We start from the raw sequence: 21,046 nt of genomic DNA, 5'->3' as shown, positions 1-21,046 counted from the left end.
AGCAAGAGTACTCGAGTGGGTTGTCATTTCCTTCTCCATTATGCTCTCCCTATAGGACATAAAAAACGTTAAAAGATATTTGCGGATAGAATACAAAAGTTTTAAAGCTTCCATCATGAAGTAGTGTTTGACATTGAAAACCTCTCTTCCCATACAGTAACTTCTCCAGTTTCCTTTCAACCTTTCATTCAAGTAATGAATATTATCTGAAGTTAAATATTGAGCTCTCATCTTCAAAAATACACTCTCACAGGCCATGGATGAAATAAAAGTTACGTGTTAACATTTAAACTGGGACATTTCTTCTACTATTTTCTTTATTAAGACTTCAAATTATTCTTTAAAATATTTAGCTTCTTTGGTGATAATATGATAAAAATTTAATTTATTCTTCTCCTTTCCTCAGTATTATAAAAACCAGTATGCTTTGTAGATAATCTAAATACAGAGTTTATAATCTTACAGAGGCTATGTAGCCCTCTTCCACATTTATATTTTGAAAAACTGAGGCCCACTTGTTTAGGAAACTTTCACAAGTTTAAATGACTCGTGTACATAGTAAATATCTCACTTTAGAATATGTGTTTTCCATGGGAATATTTTTTTGGTGTTCTCTGCTTTCTTATGGGTTTGGTTGATGCAACCCTTTCCCACATCATTGTTTTCTATTTCTGATAAAAGGCCGGAAGGACAAGAGAGTGTAACTTCTGCTACTGAAATAAATATTGTGTAAAAATAGTTTAGTTCATGCAATGAGCACATCAGTTTTCTTTTGTTTTACAATATTGCTTTAGAAAGTGACCAAGTAGATGGTCAAAACTTTTACTGGGAAACAGATATTCCTTTACATGCTGTGCTATGCTAAGTCACTTCAGTCATGTCTGACTCTGTGGGACCCCATAGACGGCAGCCCACCAGGCTCCCCCATCCCTGGGATTCTCCAGGCAAGAACAATGGAGTGGGTTGCCATTTACTTCTCCAATGCACGAAAGTGAAAAGTGAAAGTGAAGTGCTCAGTCGTGTCCGACTCTTAGCGACCCCTTGGATTGCAGCCTAACAGCCTCTCTGTCCATGGGATTTTCCAAGCAAGAGTACTGGAGTAGGGTGCCATTACCTTCTCTGATTCCTTTACATAGAGAATGTCATTTCATTTCTGTAACAGAAAACCATTTAACTTAAGAAAAGTTAATGAAAAGCTCTAGACTTATTGCTGTGCTGGTTCTTTAGGACTCTATAAATAGTCTTCTTGTTAGTAAATAATCACATTTTCATATCAAAAAGGTTTTGAATTCACAAACCCATAAACAAATACTATTTTAAAACATTTTAATGAGAAGGAATCATATTATTATACTGGAAAATAACAAAGATACTTACTCCCTGGTTCTTCTTGATGATTTAGTCTCAAATTTTAAAGTCTGATTACTTCCATATTTAGATAAATTCAGAGGTGGTGAATTGAGTTGGCAACTTATTTGGTTTCTTTTGTACTCTCAAATCAAGTATGGTGATTTAACTTTGTCATGGCTCTCAAGGTTTATAGTTCTCATTATGTTTAGACTGGTAATATTTGACCCACAATATCCTTCATTCCTGCTGCTACAAATTTGAGGAATATTTTCATTATAATGCAATGCATAGTTGCTCTTTGTCTGTTACCCAAGCTCTGTGTAAAAACTTAATTACACCTGGGCAGACTCATAAAGTACTTCTTACACTTGCTCCTTTTCATATAATATGAAATACTACTTACTAAGACATTTTCTTTGTACTAATGCAAAGATTTTATGTGAATATTTTGTAATTCTATGATAATCTATCTATACAATTTAAGTAACATTTTCCTTAGGCTTCAGAGCCTAACATATTCTACAAATTCTTCTTTGAAAAACAGAAAATAGGAATGTTCTTCTCTATGTATGTCATACACATGGAACTGGATTTATTTTATCTGTCTCCTGTTAGCCCAGGGGAATCTAAGCAAAGAGAGCGCCAATGAGGCATCATTAAAAGATACATGTGAGTCAGTTTTGTAAATATGGATACAAAAATGTAAAAAGGCAAAATGACTGAGATACATGAGGCAACTTCAGAAACAGCATGTGATATTGAGTGCATGAAAGTTTAATTTAGATTTGACTCTTGCATGATTGGGGCTTCCCTGGTGGCTCAGAGGTTAAAGCATCTGCCTGGAATGCAGGAGACCTGGGTTCTATCCCTGGGTCAGGAAGATCCCCTGGAGAAGGAAATGCCAACCCACTCCAGTATTCTTGCTTGGAGAATCCCATGGAGGGAGGAGCCTGGTAGGCTACAGGCCATGGGGTAGCATAGAGTTGGACACGTCTAAGAGACTTCACTTCACTCACTTCACTTGTATGATTATGTTTAAGGAATATACTTTTTCTCCCAGAAATTCTGGATTTACCCTTAAGAGAGTTAGTGTGCTTATTTCCCTTGAATTTTGAGTTTGGATCATAGAAACAATGAGTCTCTACAAATAGATTTGTATTTGTACAACTCCAGAGAGGCAGTTTTTAAACATTTACCAGAAATCAATAGTCCTTCTCATTTAGAACATCTGTCAGCCATGCAGTGGATATTCAATAAATGTAAAATAAATAAACATATTTAAATAATTTATGTGCAGAGTCAATCCCTGTTAGTCAACAGAACCTTAACAACTGATTGCAACATGTATTATTGGTAAAGAATTTGAGAAAGAAAATATGAAAAGAATCACTAGTTGGATACACAAAGGTGAAGTCTCTCACCATGGCAGATTTCAAGCTATCAGTGTACCCTTACTGAGCTCAGAGGTGAGAACAGACTTGCAACCATTGGCTCCCAGGATGTGGTCCAGGCAAGCTCCAGCACACCACTGCTGGGAGTGCATCAGTTCATCTACAAAGTAGATAAGGGTCCCCGCTTTCATGGGGTGAGGGATGTAAGAGAATACAGACAATAAACCTGAACATAATTGACTAGTAAACTATATATATGGTATATCATATGTTAACGAGTAGTTTGTAAAAGAAGAGAAAACTGAAAAATCTTGGAAGTAGGGAGATACTGTAATATTAAAAAATGTCATTGGGGTGGATGTTTGTCATTGAGGTGACATTTGAACAGAGACCTAAAGGAGTGGAGGGTGCTAACCATGCAAATATCTGGGAAAGGAGACTTTCCAGTAAAAGAAATATTTAGTGTAAGACACTAAGGCCCTAGGAGGAAAATTGTGTTATTTGCAATGAATGGCACATTTGTTTCTTCCTTTCCAATACTTTTATATATATTTAGTTTTCTTATGATAGTTCCCTGGATAGACCTTCCAACAGAGTACTAAATGAAAGGAGTTATGGTGATAGTTCTCCTTTTATAACCGATTTTATCAAGACTTGGCTACTGTTTAAAACATTAAAATTGTTAGCTATCATTCTTAACTTATGAATATTATCAAATATACACTAAGATAGAGAACTGGAGAAATAAGTTTCATTTACAGATCAAGCAGACTCAATAAATGTGAGAGCTTTTAAAATATTTGCATTAACTCTCTTTTTAAAACTTTAAATAATTTTATTAATATATATTAAACCAGAACTGAAATAGAGTACTTTTTCATCCCTGTATATTTTCAGTATGAATTTCTAAAATACATGTTTGATTTTTGCTTAACCATGATGCAATTTTCAAGCTAGTAAAATTAACCAAAGGTCTTTGGTATTATTTATCATCTTGCAATACTCAGAGGTACCCAGTTGTCCCAAAATATTATTTTGCCTTAACTTGTTCAAATTGAGTTAAACAAGGAACATATAGCGTATCTAGTTGTGATGATCTCATCAGGTTATTTATGCTACCAAGAAAAAAATATTCTGTTGTATTTTACTAAGAGACTGTTAAGAATCATGACTGGTCATTGCATTTTGTTCAAGGATATGTGATTTTCTTTTTTCAACCTTTGATTTTCATCTTTAATCCTTTAATGTAACGGATTCCACAAATAAGCTTTCTACAGATAAATTACCTTTGGGATAAAATCATATGTAATATGAAATGCTAGTTTTGATACTTTTAGTACTTTATCTTTTAGGGTTCAAATTGTTGATGATATTTAATTTCTTACATTATGTTTTGATATCAAGAATAAAAATCTCCAAAACTGAGTTAGAAATGCTTGTCTCATCTTTTCCTCTGGAAATAATTTATAAGATTATGCTAATTTACCTTCATAATAAAAAGAGCTGGAGTTAAAATTAAAACTTACATCTATTATTGAATTTTCACATTTCAATCAAATTAGCCCATATTAAACAAAGAAAATAGCATATGGGTTAATGTTTATGGCAAAAGTCTAAAACAGGGGTGAGTGAACTAAGGTTTATGGGCCAAATTTGGCCCAGTTCCTATTTTTGTTAAAGAAAGCTGTGGTACATATACACAATGGAATATTAGCCATTAAAAAGAATGCATTTGAATCAGTTCTAATGAGGTGAATGAAACTGGAGCCTATTATACAGAGTGAAGTAAGCCAGAAAGAAAAACACCAATACAGTATACTAACTCATATATATGGAATTTAGAAAGATGGTAATAATAACCCTGTATGCGAGACAGCAAAAGAAACACAGACGTATAGAACAGTCTTTTGGACTCTGAGGGAGAGGGTGAGGCTGGGATGGTTTGGGAGAATGGCATTAAAACATGTATATTATCATATGTGAAACGAATTGCCAGTCCAGATTCAATGCATGATACAGGGTGCTTGGGGCTGGTGCACTGGGGTGATCCAGAGAGATGGTATGGGGAGGGAGGTGGGAGAGGGGTTTAGGATGGGGAACACGTGTACACCCATGGTGGATCCATGTCAATGTATGGCAAAACCAATAAAATATTGTAAAGTAAAAAAAAAAAAAAAAAAAGATAATGTAACATAGCATTACAAAGAAAAAACAAAAAGTTTTATTGGACTTGAGCCCTTCCATTCACACAATGCTTATAGCAGCATTTGTATTACAAAAATGGAGAGTTGAATAGTTTCAACAGGGGCACTATGGTCTGCAAATTCTAAATTATTATTTTTTTTCTAAATTATTGATATATTGCCCTTTTACAGAAAATTTGTGTTTACCTCTGATATTGATAATCAATGTTTACATGCAGATTGCAAACATTTATATTAACCACTAAGGAGTTTGTAAGAGTTATGTGGAGAGCTCCATTATCTGATAATATCAGCATAAACTCCTCTTTTGCAATTCATTTATACTTCTTTTAATTCCCAGACTATAGTTTATGGTATCAAGAACTCACAATCATCAATCAAGTCTAAACTTCAGTATATTCAAATATTTCCTATTAAGCTAGGAAATCATAAATGTTTCAGTATGAGGGGAGGAAATAGTAATTCCACAACTTTCCTACTAAGTCAAAATCACCTCAGTATTTTTTAATAAGTTATTTTATTTGTTTTTCAGTAAATTTTGGACTTCTGTCTCTCAATTGATAATAGTACATGAATATCAGGAAGAATTTAGCTCTGTGAATTACAATTATACTCTTTCTGGATAAATGTTTTAAAAATGTAGGATGAGGTTGAGTATCCCTCATTATTATTCCAAGTTTTGACTTCAGGGAAAACATAAAAAAATAAAAATTCAGTGTCAGAATAGCATAATCTTGTATGAACGTTTTATAAATTTTAATCAATACATTTTCCAAAGTAATGCAGTTTTCTAGTGCTTAAAATACAGTGAACTTACAATTTTTCTTTAGCCTCAAATACCTTTGCCAATGTGAGTTTCATTATCCCTACTAATTAGGTTTGTCATTTAAGCCGATTATTGAATGAATTTTATCTGTAAGATATTACCTCAAAATAGCCACAAATATGAGAAAGTTACAGAAACTCTTAGCTATTGATTATTGAAAAGATCAGCATAACATCAATCATTTATTTAAATATACAACTGGCCACAAAAAATATAGTCATATATGGTATCTGGTAATATTCATTCTTGAACCTTTCTTTAAGAATTGTTACAGCATATATGTTAGTTAAATATTTCCAAAAAGGGGGTTATTTCACAGTTTTGCTAAATGTATATATTCATATTGATAAATTATATGGCACAGAAGATTTAAGCTGAGTAAAGAGGAAAGTTTTTGAGTTCTCAGAAAATATAATTACATTATGTTCTTAGTCGTATTGTTTTCATGTAACTACTAGGTAGGCCACAATATGCAGAGGAGAGTATATGTAATAGTCTAATGAGATGAACAGATTATTCATATGGTCATTGTAGAGTAAATTAAAAATAGTGTTTTACATGATTTAGTATTTCCTGAAATTCTAGAAAGAGTGTTTTCTGGTGAAATCATAAAACACAGGTCTCTCTTGAGTGCTCTTGCTCTGCCTCTTCTATCTTTAATTTTTTAAGAAATACTGTCCAAAAACGTGGAATTAAAAACATTTCAAAGAAGAATTATGAGGTCAGTTCATGGTTATAGAGTGGAAGGACTAGCCTGAAGGAAGGGAAGTGTATGAGAGAAGGATGGGAATGGGGAAAAAAAAGTATCTAACATCCTTGGCAAGAGCTAGCAATAAAAGTATGAGAAATGAAAAACAACTCTAGAGATACTATGTGAAAATAATTAGATTTGTTAGTAATTTATAATAATTACTCAACAATAGTGTATGGCTTCCCCAATGGCCCAGTAGATAAAGAATCTGCCTGCAGTGCAGGAGACACAGGAGACACAGATTCAATCCATGGGTCAGGAAGATTGCCTGGAGGAGGAAATGGCAACCCAATCCGGTATTTCTTACCTGAAAAATCTCATGGACAGAGTTTAGTAGGCTACAGTCCAAAGGAACACAAAGAGTTGGATGCGACTGAAATGAACAATAAAGAATAATGATCAACAATGTATATATGCCAGTCCCAATTACACACCACCCCTCACCCCCGCTTCCTTTGGCAAGCAGTAGTTTATTGGATAGGTTAATTTTCACCCTAAATGAACCACAAGCCTGATTCACCATGAGATATATAAGACATTAGAAATCTTAAGGGAGAGAAAGGAATATGAAGCTCGTTATTCTAAATTTCATGGGAATAGCGGGAAAAGTGTGGATAAGTCCTAAGGAAGGTTAAGTCTGAAATGAGGTCTTAAAGACTTGGGTATATTCTTCATTGCTTTATCAAAAACATCCCAAGAATGGTTGACACTTCACATTCTGAAATGGTTTAAGGATCAGAGTTATGTACAGCAGTTAATTAGAGAAGAGTGTTGTTAATTGAGAACAATGACTTTTACACTTGCATTAATGAATATTTATCAAATATTGATTTGCCATGAACTTGTCTACAGACAATGTAAAGCCTTCTGTTTCTGTAAGTTTCAAGATATTGTTTTCCTCTGATCTTTGAGGATTAGCAAAAGGATATACTCATTTTCTCCTAAACATCACATGATTTCCCAGTAGAATTGGCCACCATTCATCTCAGTTGGAATTTTCCCTAAATCGAGAGTAGCTATAGTTTTCTTATACAGTAAAGTGAATGAAAAGCTCAGGCTTGTAGAAGAGAAAAAACACTGAGAATTTTCACAATATTATGATGCATTACATACTAAAAAAAAAAAGGCTTCCCTGGTGGCTCAAATGGTAAAGAATCTGCTGGCATTGGAGGAGACCCAGTGAGATCCCTTGGTCAGCAAGATCCCCTGGAGAAGGGAATGGCTACTCACTTCAGTATTCTTGCCTGGAGAATCTCATGAATAGAGGAGCCTGATGGGATATAGTCCATAGGTTTGCAAAGAGCTGGACAGAACTGAGCAACTAAGCATGCACATACAACAAATCAATAAACCTATATCTTGAAATTAAATATTCTATTGCAGAAAGTTGTCTTCTAATACCGAAATGTAAATTTTACCATTCAAAGAGAATTCACAGAATGAGTGATCTTGAAAATAACTGGGTCAATTTATTGACCTTTTAAAATAAATGCATTGTTATTTTTGTTACTGTTAAACAGCAAGACAAAGTAAAAGTCTTTCATTGCTATTTAAGAATTATACCAATATACTGACAAAATAGAGATTTTACTAAGTGAATATCAATGTAGAAAAAAGGAAAATATAAAAATAAAACATAGGATAGAAAGCAGAATATACATGAAACTGGAGCCAATTATACAGAGTGAAGTAAGCCAGAAAGAAAAACACCATAAAGTATACTAATGCATATATATGGGATTTAGAAAGATGGTAACAATAACCCTGTATGGGAGACAGCAAAAGAGACACAGATGTATAGAACAGTCTTTTAGACTCTGTGGGAGGGGGAGGTGATGATTTGAGAGAATGGCATTGAAACATGTATAATATCATATAAGAAACGAATTGCCAGTCCTGGTTCAATACAGGATACAGGAAGCTTGGGGCTGGTGCACTGGGATGATCCAGAGGGATGGTATCAGGAGGGAGGTGGGAGGGGGGTTCAGGATTGGGAACATGTGTACAGCTGTGGCAGATGCATGTTGATGTATGGCAAAACCAGTACATTATTGTAAAGTAATTAGCCTCTAATTAAAATAAATAAATTTAATTTAAAAAGAAGAAAAAAAAGAATATACACACACATATAGAGAGAATAATAATATTTAGACGGCAGAGATTTTGAAGAAAAAAATATTCTCTGAAAGATAATGTTTTATGTTTGATTTTAGATATTCATACAACTTAGTTTCCTTAGCCAATGACACAGATGCAGTCTATGAAAAATCCACTCTGCCTCCTCTGTACTCTGGAGTCTGTACACAAGTTCCCCAACTTTTTGTACCAGGGATCAGTTTAGCAGATGACAACTTTTCCAAGGACCTGGGTAGAGGCTAGTTACAGGACGGTTCAAGCTCATTTTGCATATTGTGCACTTTATTTCTATTATTATTACATCTTTGTTACATCAAATCATCAGGCATTAGATTTCAGAGTTCATAAACCCTGGCTCCAATACTCGAGATGGTCACAATAGTGAATCCATTAGGTATGATTCAGGTAAGGAGTCAGAAGTTAGGAAGGTGGGTGTGAGTCAGAGTGAGAACTTAGAAGTCTTTCATATTGTTGAAGATTTAAGTCCAATGACTTTCATTTGGGAGACGGACCCATTTGAGTGACCTTTTCCCTGACATATTTGGATTTTCTAAATTAACTAGCAAAATAATAATATAATAAATCAGGTAAAAGATTAGGAAATAATGCAATCTAACTGAATTTGAAGAAAAGACGAGGAGTTTCCCATTGGGAAAGACATATTTTAGGAAAGGATTTAAAAGATCAATAGATAGCATTTCTATTTCAGTATTTCATATACATAGAAGAGCCTAGGTTAGAATTCCTGCTCTTCGCATTTAAAGTATGTGATTTGAATAAAAATTTTAAGCATATTTTTAACCCATTTCAATCAGTGAAATAGTTATTTTAAAATAAATATTCTGTGTCTCTTTTGCTGTCTCGCGTACAAGGTTGTCATTATCATTTTTCTAAATACCATATATATACGTTAGTATACTGTATTGGTGTTTTTCTTTCTGGCTTACTTCACTCTGTATAATAGGCTCCAGTTTCATCCACCTCATTAGAACTGATTCAAATGTATTCTTTTTAATGGCTGAGTAATACTCCATTGTGTATATGTACCACAGCATTCTTATCCATTCATCTGCTGATGGACATCTAGGTTGCTTCCGTGTCCTGACTATTATAAGGAGTGCTGTGATGAACATTGGGGTACACGTGTCTCTTTCAATTCTGGTTTCCTTGGTGTGTATGCCCAGCAGTGGGATTGCTGGGTCATATGGCCAGTCCGGGTTCGATGCAGGATACAGGAAGCTTGGGGCTGGTGCACTGGGTGACCCAGAGGGATGGTATGGGGAGGAAGGTGGGAGGGGGGTTCAGGATGGGTAATACATGTACACCCATGGTGGATGCATGTTGATGTATGGCAAAACCAATACAATATTGTAGAGTAAAATAATAATAAAAATAAAATAAAATAAGAAAAAAATGAAACAAGAATAAAATAAATATTCTATGAAAAACACACACTGGCATATGTTAAAAAAAAATCTTTAAAGATAAGTTGTTTCAAAGATCTCCCAAGTTAAATTAGTATGGCATAGCCCTTCCAGAAATAAATTCCAGTGCTATCTGTGAATAGTTTGCTTTTCTTTTAGTCTCTTTGTGTTTTACCCTGAAGGATACTCAAAGGAAGATGAAAAGGAGAAACTACATAGAAATAAGAGAGTTTATCCTTCTGGAACTGTCAGATCACCCACAATTTCACGTTGTGAGCTGTATCTTTCTACTCACCACCTTCATGCTCAGTATCACTGGAAACCTGACCATTAATCACCCTAACCCTGATGGATGCTCACCTACAGACCCTGATGTATTTCTTCCTCAGAAATTTCTCCATATTAGAGGTGTCATCCACAACTGTCACTGTACCCAAATTCCTTATCACCATTACTACAGGAGAGAAAACCTTTTCTTTTACTGATTGTATGGCTCTCTCTCTCTCTCTCTCTCTCTCTTTTTTTTTTTTTCCATTCTCTTACGAGTCACTGAGTTTTGCCTACTGGTTGCCAAGTCTTCTGACCATTACATTGCCATCTGCAAATAGCTGCAGTACATGAGCACCATGAATAGTAGACTCTGCACACTACTTGTCTTGGCTTCTTGGTTGACTTCATCCTTAATCATTTTCTCATCACTCATGCTGTTCAGACAACTTGATTATGCTATTGATCATTTTACTTGTGATTATTTCCCCTTTCACACATTTTTTGTCCAGACACCAAATTGCTAGAGATGATGGGCTTTCTTCCTACTGCTGTGTTTACCCTAATGTTCACTTTGGTATTAATAATTCTGTCCTATCCATATATCATCAGAACAATTTTGAGGATCTCTTCCACCACTCAGAGGACAAGGGCCTTTTCCACGTGTTATTCCCACAAATTGTCACCTCCATCTCTTATGGTAGCTACATTTTCATGTACATGAATCCATCAGCAAAAGACAGGGTGCCTTTGAGCAAGGGAGTGGCTGTGCTAAACACCTCAGTTATCCCCATGCTGAAGCCCTTTATTTATACCCTAAGGAATCTGAAAGTCAAGTGAGCCTTCATGGACTTGGCCAGGAAGACTGTACTCTTCTCAGGAAATGAAAAAATAAAAGCCTTGTTTTATAAATTAGAGGCATAACAATGAGCAATCAAATAAAAACCAGGGCTTTCAAAGTCTATTAATTTTTACATAGTCTCCCTGCAAGTATTTTTCAGTGCTCATACTTTTATTGCTAGCACCTTACCAAATATGAGTGCAGTTGTGCAGTAGTTTGAACATTCTTTGGAATTGTCTTTCTTTGGGATTGGATATGAAAACTGGCATATTGAGTGCAGCATTTTAACAACATCATCTTTTAGGAATTGAAAGAATTCCACAGGATTTCCATCACCTCCACTAGTTTTGTTCATAGTGATGCTTCCTAAGGCTAACCTGACTTCAGACTCCAGGGATGTCTGGTTCTAGGTGAGAGATCACACCATCATGGTTATCTGGGTCTTAAGATCTTTTTTGTATAGTTCTTCTGTGTATTCTTGCCAGCTCTTCTTAATATCTTCTTCTTCTATTAGGTCCATACCATTTCTGCACTTTATTGTGACCATTTTTGCATGAAATATTCACTTGGCATCTCTAATTTTCTTGAAGAGATGTCTAGTCTTTCCCATTCTCTAGTTTTCCTCAATTTCCCTGTATTGTTCACTGAGGAAGGCTTTCTTACCTCTGCTTGTTATTCTTGGGAACTCTATATTCACATGGATATATCCTTCCTTTTCTCCTTTGCCTTTCGCTTCTCTACTTTTCTCAGCTATTCGTAAGATCTCCTCAGACAGCCATTTTGCCTTTTTGCGTTTCTTTTCCTTGAGGATGTTCTTGGTCACTGTCTTCTGTAGAATGTCACGAACCTCCATCCATAGTTCTTCAGGCACTCTATCAGATCTATTCCCTTGAATCTATTTGTCACTTCCACTGCATAATCATAAAGGATTTGATTTAGGTCATATCTGAATGGTCTAGTGATTTCCCCTACTTTCTTCAATTGAAGTCTGAATTTGGCAGTAAGGAGCTCATGATCTGAGCCATAGTCAGTTCCCAGTCTTGTTTTTTCTGACTGCATAGAGCTTCCCCACCTTCAGCTGCAAAGAATATAATCAATCTGATTTCAGTATTGACCATCTGGAGATGTCCATGTGTAGAGTCTTCTTTTGCATTGTTGGAAGAGGGTGTTTGCTATGACCAGTGTGTTCTCTTGGCAAAACTCGATTAGGCTTTGCCCTGCTTCATTCTGTATTCCAAATTTGCCTATTATTCCAGGTATTTCTTGACTTCCTACTTTTGCATTCCAGTCCCCTATGATGAAAAGGGCATCTTTTTTGGGTGTTAGTTCTAGAAGGTCCTGTAGGTCTTCATAGAGCCATTCAACTTCAGCTTCTTCAGCATTACTGGCCGGGGCATAGACTTAGATTACTGTGATATTGAATGGTTTGCCTTGCAAACAAACAGAGTTCATTCTGTCTTTTTTGAGATTGCACCCAAGTACTGTATTTCACACTAGCCCTTTGTTGACTATGAGGGCTACTCCATTTCTTCTACTTCTTACCCACAGTAGTAGATATAAAAGTCCTCTGAGTTAAATTCATCCATTCCAGTCCATTTTAATCCTCTGATTCTTAAATGTTGATGTTCACTCTTGCCATCTCCTATTTGACCACTTTTGATTTACCTTTTCATGGGGTCGCAGAGTTGGACATGGTTGAGCGACTGAACTGAACTGAACTGAACTGATTTACCTTAATTCATGGACCGAACATTCCAGGTTCCTATGCAATATTGTTCTTTACAGCATCAGACTTTAGTTACATTACCAGTCACATCCAAACTGGGCCTTGTTTTCACTTTCGCTCCATCTCTTCATTCTTTCTGGAGTTATTTCTCCACTCTTGTCCAGTAGCATATTGAGCACCTACCAACCAGGGGAGTTCATCTTTCAGTGTCATATCTTTTTGAATTTTCATACTGTTCCTGCGTTTCTCAAGGCAAGAATACTGAGGTGGTTTCCATTCCCTTCTCCAGAGCACCACGCTTTGTCAGAACTCTCCACCATGAAGAATGTTCAAACTACCACACAATTGCACTTATCTCACACTCTAGCAAAGTAATGGTCAAATTCTCTGAATGAGGCTTCAACAGCACATTAACTGAGAACTTCCTGATGTTAGAACTGGATTTAGAAAGGTCAAAGAACCAGCGATCAAATTGCCAACGTCCGTTGGACCATAGAAAATTCAACAAAGTTCCAGAAAAATATCTACTTCTTCTTTATTGACTATGCCAAAGCCTTTGACTGTGTGGATCACAACAAACTGTGGAAAATTCTTAAAGTGATGGGAATACCAGATCACCTTACCTACATCCTGAGAAATGTGTATGCCATTCCAGAAGCAGCAGTTAGAACTGGACATGGAACAATAGACTGGTACCAAATTGGGAAAGGAGTACGCTAAGGCTGTATATTGTCACCCTGCTCATTTAACTTATATGCAGCGTACATCATGCGAAATGCCAGGCTGGATGAAGCACAAGATGGGATCAAGATTGATGAGAGAAATAACAATAACTTAGATAAGTAGATAACACAATCCTTTGGGCAGAAAGTGAAGAGAAACTAAAGAGCCTCTTCATGAAAGTAAAAGAAGAGAGTGAAAAAGCTGGCTTGAAACTCAGCGTTTAAAACACAAAGATCATGGCATCCGGTACCATCACTTCATGGCATATACACGGGGAAACAATGGAAACAATGACAAACTTTAAATTCTTGGGCCCCCAAATCATTGCAGATGATGACTGCAGACATGAAATTAAAAGACACTTGCATCTTGGAAGAAAAGCTATGACCAAACTAGACAGCATATTAAAAAGCAGACATTGTCAACAAAGATGCATCTAGTTATAGCTATGGTTTTTTTCAGTAGTCATGTATGATGTGAGAGTTGGACCATAAAGAATACTGAGTGCCAAAGAATTGATGCTCTTGAACTGTGGTGTTGGAGAAGACTCTTGAGAGTCCCTTGGGCTGCAATGAGATCAAACCAGTCAATCCCAAAGAAAATCAATCCTGAATATTCATTGGAAGGGCTAATGCTGACGCTGAAGCTCCAATACTTTGGTCACTTGATGCAAAGAACTGACTAACTGGAAAAGACCCTGATGCTGGGAAAGAGTGAAGGCAGGAGGAGAAGGGGACGACAGAGGATGAGATGGTTGGATGGCATCACTGACTCAATGCACATGAGTTTGAGCAAGCTCCAAGAGTTGGGGATAGACCAGGAAGCCTGGCCTGTTGCAGTCCATGGGGTTGCAAAGAAATGAACATGAGTGAATGACTGAATTGAACTACCAAATATAGTATATACATTTTTTGCCATACAAATTCTCATCATTCTCTCATGTATTACCCTTCCTTTGGGCTCATCATTCCATTCAACCTTGGAACTCACCTCATTTCCATCTTTGAAATGTTTTTTCATTCCATGTTTTCACAATATTTCTTACAAAGTTAGGACAGACAGTAAAAGGCAGAGCAGCAACACCTGAGAGAGACCTGTATTTTGATTTTGACAGGAAACACTCTTTATAGAAATTCAGGAAATATTCAATCATGCTGAATACTAGTTTTCAATGTTTTTTAATGTTGGATAATTGCTTTACAATGTTGTGTTGGTTTCTGCCATATGTTAGCATGAGTCTGTCATAAGTATACATATGTCTCCTCCTTTTTGACTTCACTCCCACCTCCTACCCCAGCCCACCTCTCTAGGTTGTCATAGAGGCTGGGGTTAAGCTCACTGTGCTGTACTGCAACTTCTCATTGGCTATCTGTTTTATATATTTTAATGTATGAGTTTCAATTATCGCCTTTCAATTTGCCCCACCCTCTCCCAACCATCACCGCTATGTACACAGGTCTGTTCTCTACGTCTGTGTCTCTAATTGCTGCCCTGAAAGTAGGTTCATAGGTACCATTTTTCTAGATTCCATATATATGTGTTAATATACAATATTTGTTTTTCTCTTTCTGATTTACTTCACTCTATAACAGGCTCTAGGTTTATCTACCTCACTATATTTGTTTCCAGTTTGTTCCTTTATGTGGGTGCTTGGCTTGTTATGAACCAGTTTATAACCCAGCTTATGGTTGTGCATTTGTGCTCAGTCATGGCCAACTCTTTGTGACGCTAGAGTCACAAAGGACTATAGCCTGACAGCCTCCTCTGTCCATGTGCTTACCACAATTTCTTTATCCATTCCATCTGCCGATGGGCATCAAGGTTGCTCTCATGTTCTGGCTATTGTGAATAGTGCTGCAGTGAACACTGGAGTATCTGTGTCTTAGAATTGTGATTTTCTGAATATATGCCCGGTAGTGAGACTACTGGGTCATATGGAAGTTTTATTCCTATTTTTCAAAGAAATCACCATACTCTTCTTAATAGTGGCTCTATAAATTCACATTCCCACCAACTGTGCAAGAGGATTCCCATTTCTTCACATCCTCTCCAGTATTTGTTTGATGACAGCCATATTGACCGACGTGAGGTTTTACCTCATTGTAGTTTTGACAAGTGAAGTTGAGTATTTTTTCATGTGTTTATTAGCCATCTGTATATCTTCTTTGAAGAAATAGCCATCCATTTAGGTCTTCTGCTCATTGTGTCAATGACTTGTTCTTTTGTTATTGAACTACATGAGTTGCTTTTTTAGAGATTGATCCTTTGTCCGTTGCTTCATTTGCAACTATTTTCTCCCATTCTGAGGGTTGTTTTGTCATCTTGTTTATGATTTCCTTTGCTGTGCAAAAGCTTTTAAGTTTAATAAGGTCCTGCTCCTGCTGCTGCTGCTGCTAAGTCACTTCAGTCGTGTCCGACTCTGTGTGACCCCATAGACAGCAGCCCACCAGGCTCCCCCATCCCTGGGATTCTCCAAGCAAGAACACTAGAGTGGGTTGCCATTTCTTTCTCCAATGCATGAAAGTGAAAAGTGAAAGTGAAGTCGCTCAGTCGTGTCCGACTCCTAGCAACCCCATGGACTGCAGCCCACCAGGCCCCTCCATCCATGGGATTTTCCAGGCAAGATTACTGGAGTGGGTTGCCATTGCCTTCTCTGTAATAAGGTCCTACTTGATTTTACTACCGAAACGTAAAGAGGTGGAGGTCTGTAATCCGTTTGGAGTTTATCTTTGTGAATGGTGTAAGGAAGTGTTCTAATTTTATTCTTTTGCACATAGCTGTCCAGTTTTCCCTGCACCACTTATTGAAGAGGCTGTCTTTCCTCTGTTGCATATTCTTGCCTCTTTTGTCGAAGATAAGGTGCCCAAAAGTGCTTGGGTTTATCTCTGGGCTTTCCATTTTGTTACATTGATTCTTGCAATTCAAGAATTGGTATGTCTCTCCATCTGTTTATGTCATCTTTGACTTCTTTCATCAATGTCTTATAGTTTTCTTTATACAGCTCTTTTGTGCACTTATTCTTAGATATTTTATTGTTATTGTTGCTTTGATGAATGGAGTTGATTATTTATTTTCTCTTTCAGATTTTTGTTGCTAGTGTATTGGAATTCAATGGATTTCTGCATATTGATTTTGTATCCTACAACCTTACTAAGTTAACTGATTAGTCTAGTCATTTTCTGATGGTATTTGTACAGTTTTCTTTGTATAGTATCATGCTGTCACCAATGAAAGTTTTACTTCTTTTCCAATCTGGATCCCTTTTCTTTCTTGTTCTTCTCTATTGCCAATTAAAATTAACACCAATTTTACCTTTTCATCATGGCTGTGAAATAAGAACAGTCATATGAAACATTTCCAGAGGAAAAGATAAGGTAAAAATATCTTCAATAGAAAATCAATAACAGTTACCTCAGAAAATTGTTTAAGAAAATCTTTGATGAACTTAGTGTATTAAAAAGCAGAAACATCACTTTGCCAACAATGATCTGTATAGTCAAAGCTATGGGTTTTTCAGTAGTCATGTAAGGATGTGAGAGTTGGACAAGAAAGAAGGCTGAGCACACAAGAATTGATGCTTTTAGACTACGCTGCTAGAGAATATTCTGGAGAGTCCTTTGGACTGTGAGATCAAACCAGTTAGTCCTACAGGAAATCAACTCTGAATATTCATTGGAAGGACTGATGCTGAAGCTGAAGCGCCAATATTTTGGCCACCTTATGTGAAGAGCGTACTCACTGGAAAAGACCGTGATGCTGGGAAAAATTGAGAGCAGGAAGGGAAGGGGGCAACAGAGGATGAGATGCTTGGAAGGCATTACTAGATCATGGAAATGAGTTTGAGCAAACTCAGGGAGCTAGTGAAGGACAGCAGAGCCTCGTGTGCTGCAGTCCATGAGAGCACAAATGACTGAAAATGACGAATGAGTGACTGTAAAATGAGTGACTGAAAATGAGTGACTGACGAAATGACTGACGAAAATGACGAATGAGTGACTGAAAATGAAATAAAGCTGTTCACAAGATTCAATGAGCCAATATGAAGAAAATAATTAGAATAGGCCTGGAATATAGTAATTGCTGAAAAAATATTAACTCTACCCTCCTCTTTCTTCTCTCTCCTCATTATTATAAAAGTATTATAATAGTATAAAGAGTTAAAATATACTTCAGTTTCTAAACTTTAAAAATATTTAAGTTGCTATTTATATTTATTTTCAACTCTCTAGTGATTGTTGTTGTTTGATTTCATGAAAATTCCAGATAGAATAAAAATTCCTAATAATGTCATTTCTATTACCTGGTAGAAAATTTCAGAAATCCACATCAATTCTGACATTCTTTTCATCAAACTAAATGGCCTATAAAATTGTAACACCAACCTGTGTTCTTTACTTCATCCAAATATATTTGAATAAAAAATTATAGAAAATTCTGAAGTAATATTCAACTTTATACAGTTAATTAGGTTCAGTGTGGGGAATTTTTTAACATGGGAACAGATGAAAAGGATTCATACAACTGTACTGAAAGAGTTTAGGCAGATTATGAGTAAGAGAAAGCATTAACAAGAACTTTACTCTTTTATTGATATAATAACTTGCATTTCCAGGGGTAAAGATAACCTTTTGGATGGTCTCCTTGAAGGCTTGTTTCACTTGCTGGTTCCTCAGAGAATATATAAATGGTCATCATAGGAGGAACAGAAGCATTCAGAATAGATGCTCCTTTGTTCACGGATGCCTTTTCTTTTGCTAAAGGGTTGGCATACATGAATATACAGATTCCATAAGAGATGGAAATGACAATGACGTGAGAGGAGCATGAAGAAAATGCCTTTTTTCTCTGACTGGCAGAAGGCAGTCCCAGAATTGTCTTGATGATGAACATGTAGGATAGAATTATTAATGCCAAAGTAAAAAGCAGAATCACTATTGCAGAGTAAAAACCAATCACTTCAAGGAGCCACGTGTCTGAGCAGGATAGTTGCAAGAGGGGGAAATAGTCACAAGCAACGTGATCAATGATATTAGAACCACAGTAAGCTAACTAGAGAAAAAGAATAACAGGTGGGAAGATGTTTAAGAACCCTGCCAGCCAAGCACAAAAGACAAGCAGTGCACAGACTCTGTTGTTCATGATGGTTGTGTAATGCAGGGGTTTGCAGATAGCTACATAGCGATCATAGGACATGGCAGTTAGAAGATAAAACTCAGTGATACCCAAGAAAATGAAGAAAAACAACTGAGCTGTACAATCATTGTATGAAATCATTGTGTCCCTGGTGATAATTGTGCTCAGAAATCTAGGAATACAGAGAGTTATAAAGAAAATTTTTAATATAGAGAATGAAAGGTTGTTGTTGAATCATGCAAATACACCGGGATTCTTGGCCCCCGGAGGAGAAGAATTCAATCCGGGGCCAGAGACGAGGCTTGATCGCTCAGAGCTTTTGTGTAATAAAGTTTTATTTTTATTAAAGTATAAAGGAGATAGAGAAAGCTTCTGACATAGGCATCAGAAGGGGGCATAAAGAGTACCCCCCTGCTAGTCTTCAGCTGGATGTTATATAGTCACTAGCAGTCTGTTAATGAAAGAAAGGAATGTCTTAAATTCAGAATGGCACCAGGCCCCTCACCCATAAGATGCATTTTGGGATAATCTTGGCGCCAAATGGTGTATCCTGGGCCATAAAATGATTAACTTGAATCTTGAAGAAGGGCAGACCACCACACAAATAGTTTCATTTACACAGATTAGGGGAACAATATCCATACTGGTTTGTCAAGTAGCTTCTGGGCCAAGAGGAGGAACCTACTTGGAGACAGAGTTTGGGGTAAAGGCATAGTACATTAGCATAGCTTAAGACAAACATTTCCATAAGAAAAAGGCATTGATTATCTCTAGGCTCAAGAATACCTAACTTCAGGTGAAACCAGGTGTCATTATGGCAACACAGTATTTTAAGAGAAACCTCCCTTTAAATTTGTAAAGAGAAGGAAAAAAATATTGCTAGTTTGTTTCCTCCTGCCGCTTAAGAGAGATAAAAATGTCTGACACTTGCAGGATATTTCCTCCATTTGGAGATCCCTGGCCTTCCTGCCTGTTACCCTCTCAAGAAGTTCCTGAGGAAAAAAATACATAGGTGTCTGTAGATGGGAGTCCACCAAGGTGAGAATGATGATGGTCAAATTTCCAGTGACAGTTAATATATATGTGATGATTAAAAAGATAAAAATCACAATCTGAGGCTCTGGGTCATCTGATAGCCCCAGAAGAATATATTCTGTGGGTCTTGTGTGGTTTTTCATTGCTGATCTTTTCCCACCATTCAAACAGAAAATGGATGTGTTTCCTATAAGAAATAAAAGGTGAAAATACATTTGAGGATAGAATACAAAACTTTTAAAGTATCCTTCATGACGATAATGAATGAAATTCAAAATTCACCTACAGAACTCTCTCCAATTTCCATTCAACTTTCCAAAATTACTGCAGATGGTGATTGCAGCCATGAAATTAAAAGACGCTTACTCCTTGGAAGGAAAGTTATAACCAACCTAGAAAGCATATTCAAAAGCAGGGACATTACTTTGCCAACAAAGGTCCGTCTAGTCAAGGCTATGGTTTTTCCAATGGTCATGTATGGTTGTGAGAGTTGGACTGTAAAGAAGGCTGAGCACCAAAGAATAGATGCTTTTGAACTGTGGTGTTGGACAAGACTCTTGAGAGTCCCTTGGACTGCAAGGAAATCCATCCAGTCCATTCTGAAGGAGATCAGCCCTGGGATTTCTTTAGAAGAAATGATGCTAAAGCTGAAACTTCAGTACTTTGGCCACCTCATGCGAAGAGTTGACTCATTGGAAAAGACTCTGATGCTGGGAGGGATTGGGGGCAGGAGGAGAAGGGGACGACAGAGGATGAGATGGCTGGATGGCATCACTGACTCGATGGACGTGAGTCTGACTGAACTCCAGGAGTTGGTGATGGACAGGGAGGCCTGCCGTGCAGCGATTCATGGCAAAGAGTCGCAAAGAGTCGGACACGACTGAGCGACTGAACTGAACTGAACTGAAAGAATATTATCTGAAGTTCAAAATCATTATTTCTTCTTCAAAATACACTATCATAGACTTTGGATAAAATAAAACTATTATGATAACACTTAAATAGGGCTTTTTTTTTCTAATAAATTTTAATTGGTTCAAGGTATTCTTTAAAATATTTAGCTTCCTTTATAAAAAGTACATAAATATTTAAATTGGTTCTCCTCCTTTTCTCATTAATATAAAAACCAGTATAGTTTGCAAATAACATAAATAGAGTTTGAAAGCATACAGACTTTATGTATGCCTACTTCCACATTTTGTATTTTGCATAACTGAGGCCCACTTTGTTTAGGTGACT

At 36.6% G+C, this 21,046-nt stretch overlaps 1 pseudogene; it reads right to left on the bottom strand.

Moving 5' to 3' along the window:
* Positions 1-38: 38 nt before the first annotated feature.
* LOC109558459 (olfactory receptor 6C3-like) lies at positions 39-19,950 on the bottom strand (annotated as a pseudogene).
* Positions 19,951-21,046: the final 1,096 nt, after the last annotated feature.

The sequence above is a fragment of the Bos indicus genome, chromosome 5 (assembly GCF_029378745.1).
Source record: "Bos indicus isolate NIAB-ARS_2022 breed Sahiwal x Tharparkar chromosome 5, NIAB-ARS_B.indTharparkar_mat_pri_1.0, whole genome shotgun sequence".
Lineage (NCBI taxonomy): Eukaryota > Metazoa > Chordata > Mammalia > Artiodactyla > Bovidae > Bos > Bos indicus.
Note: the sequence above shows the minus strand (reverse complement) of the source record. Positions and strands in the feature narration are given on the sequence as shown.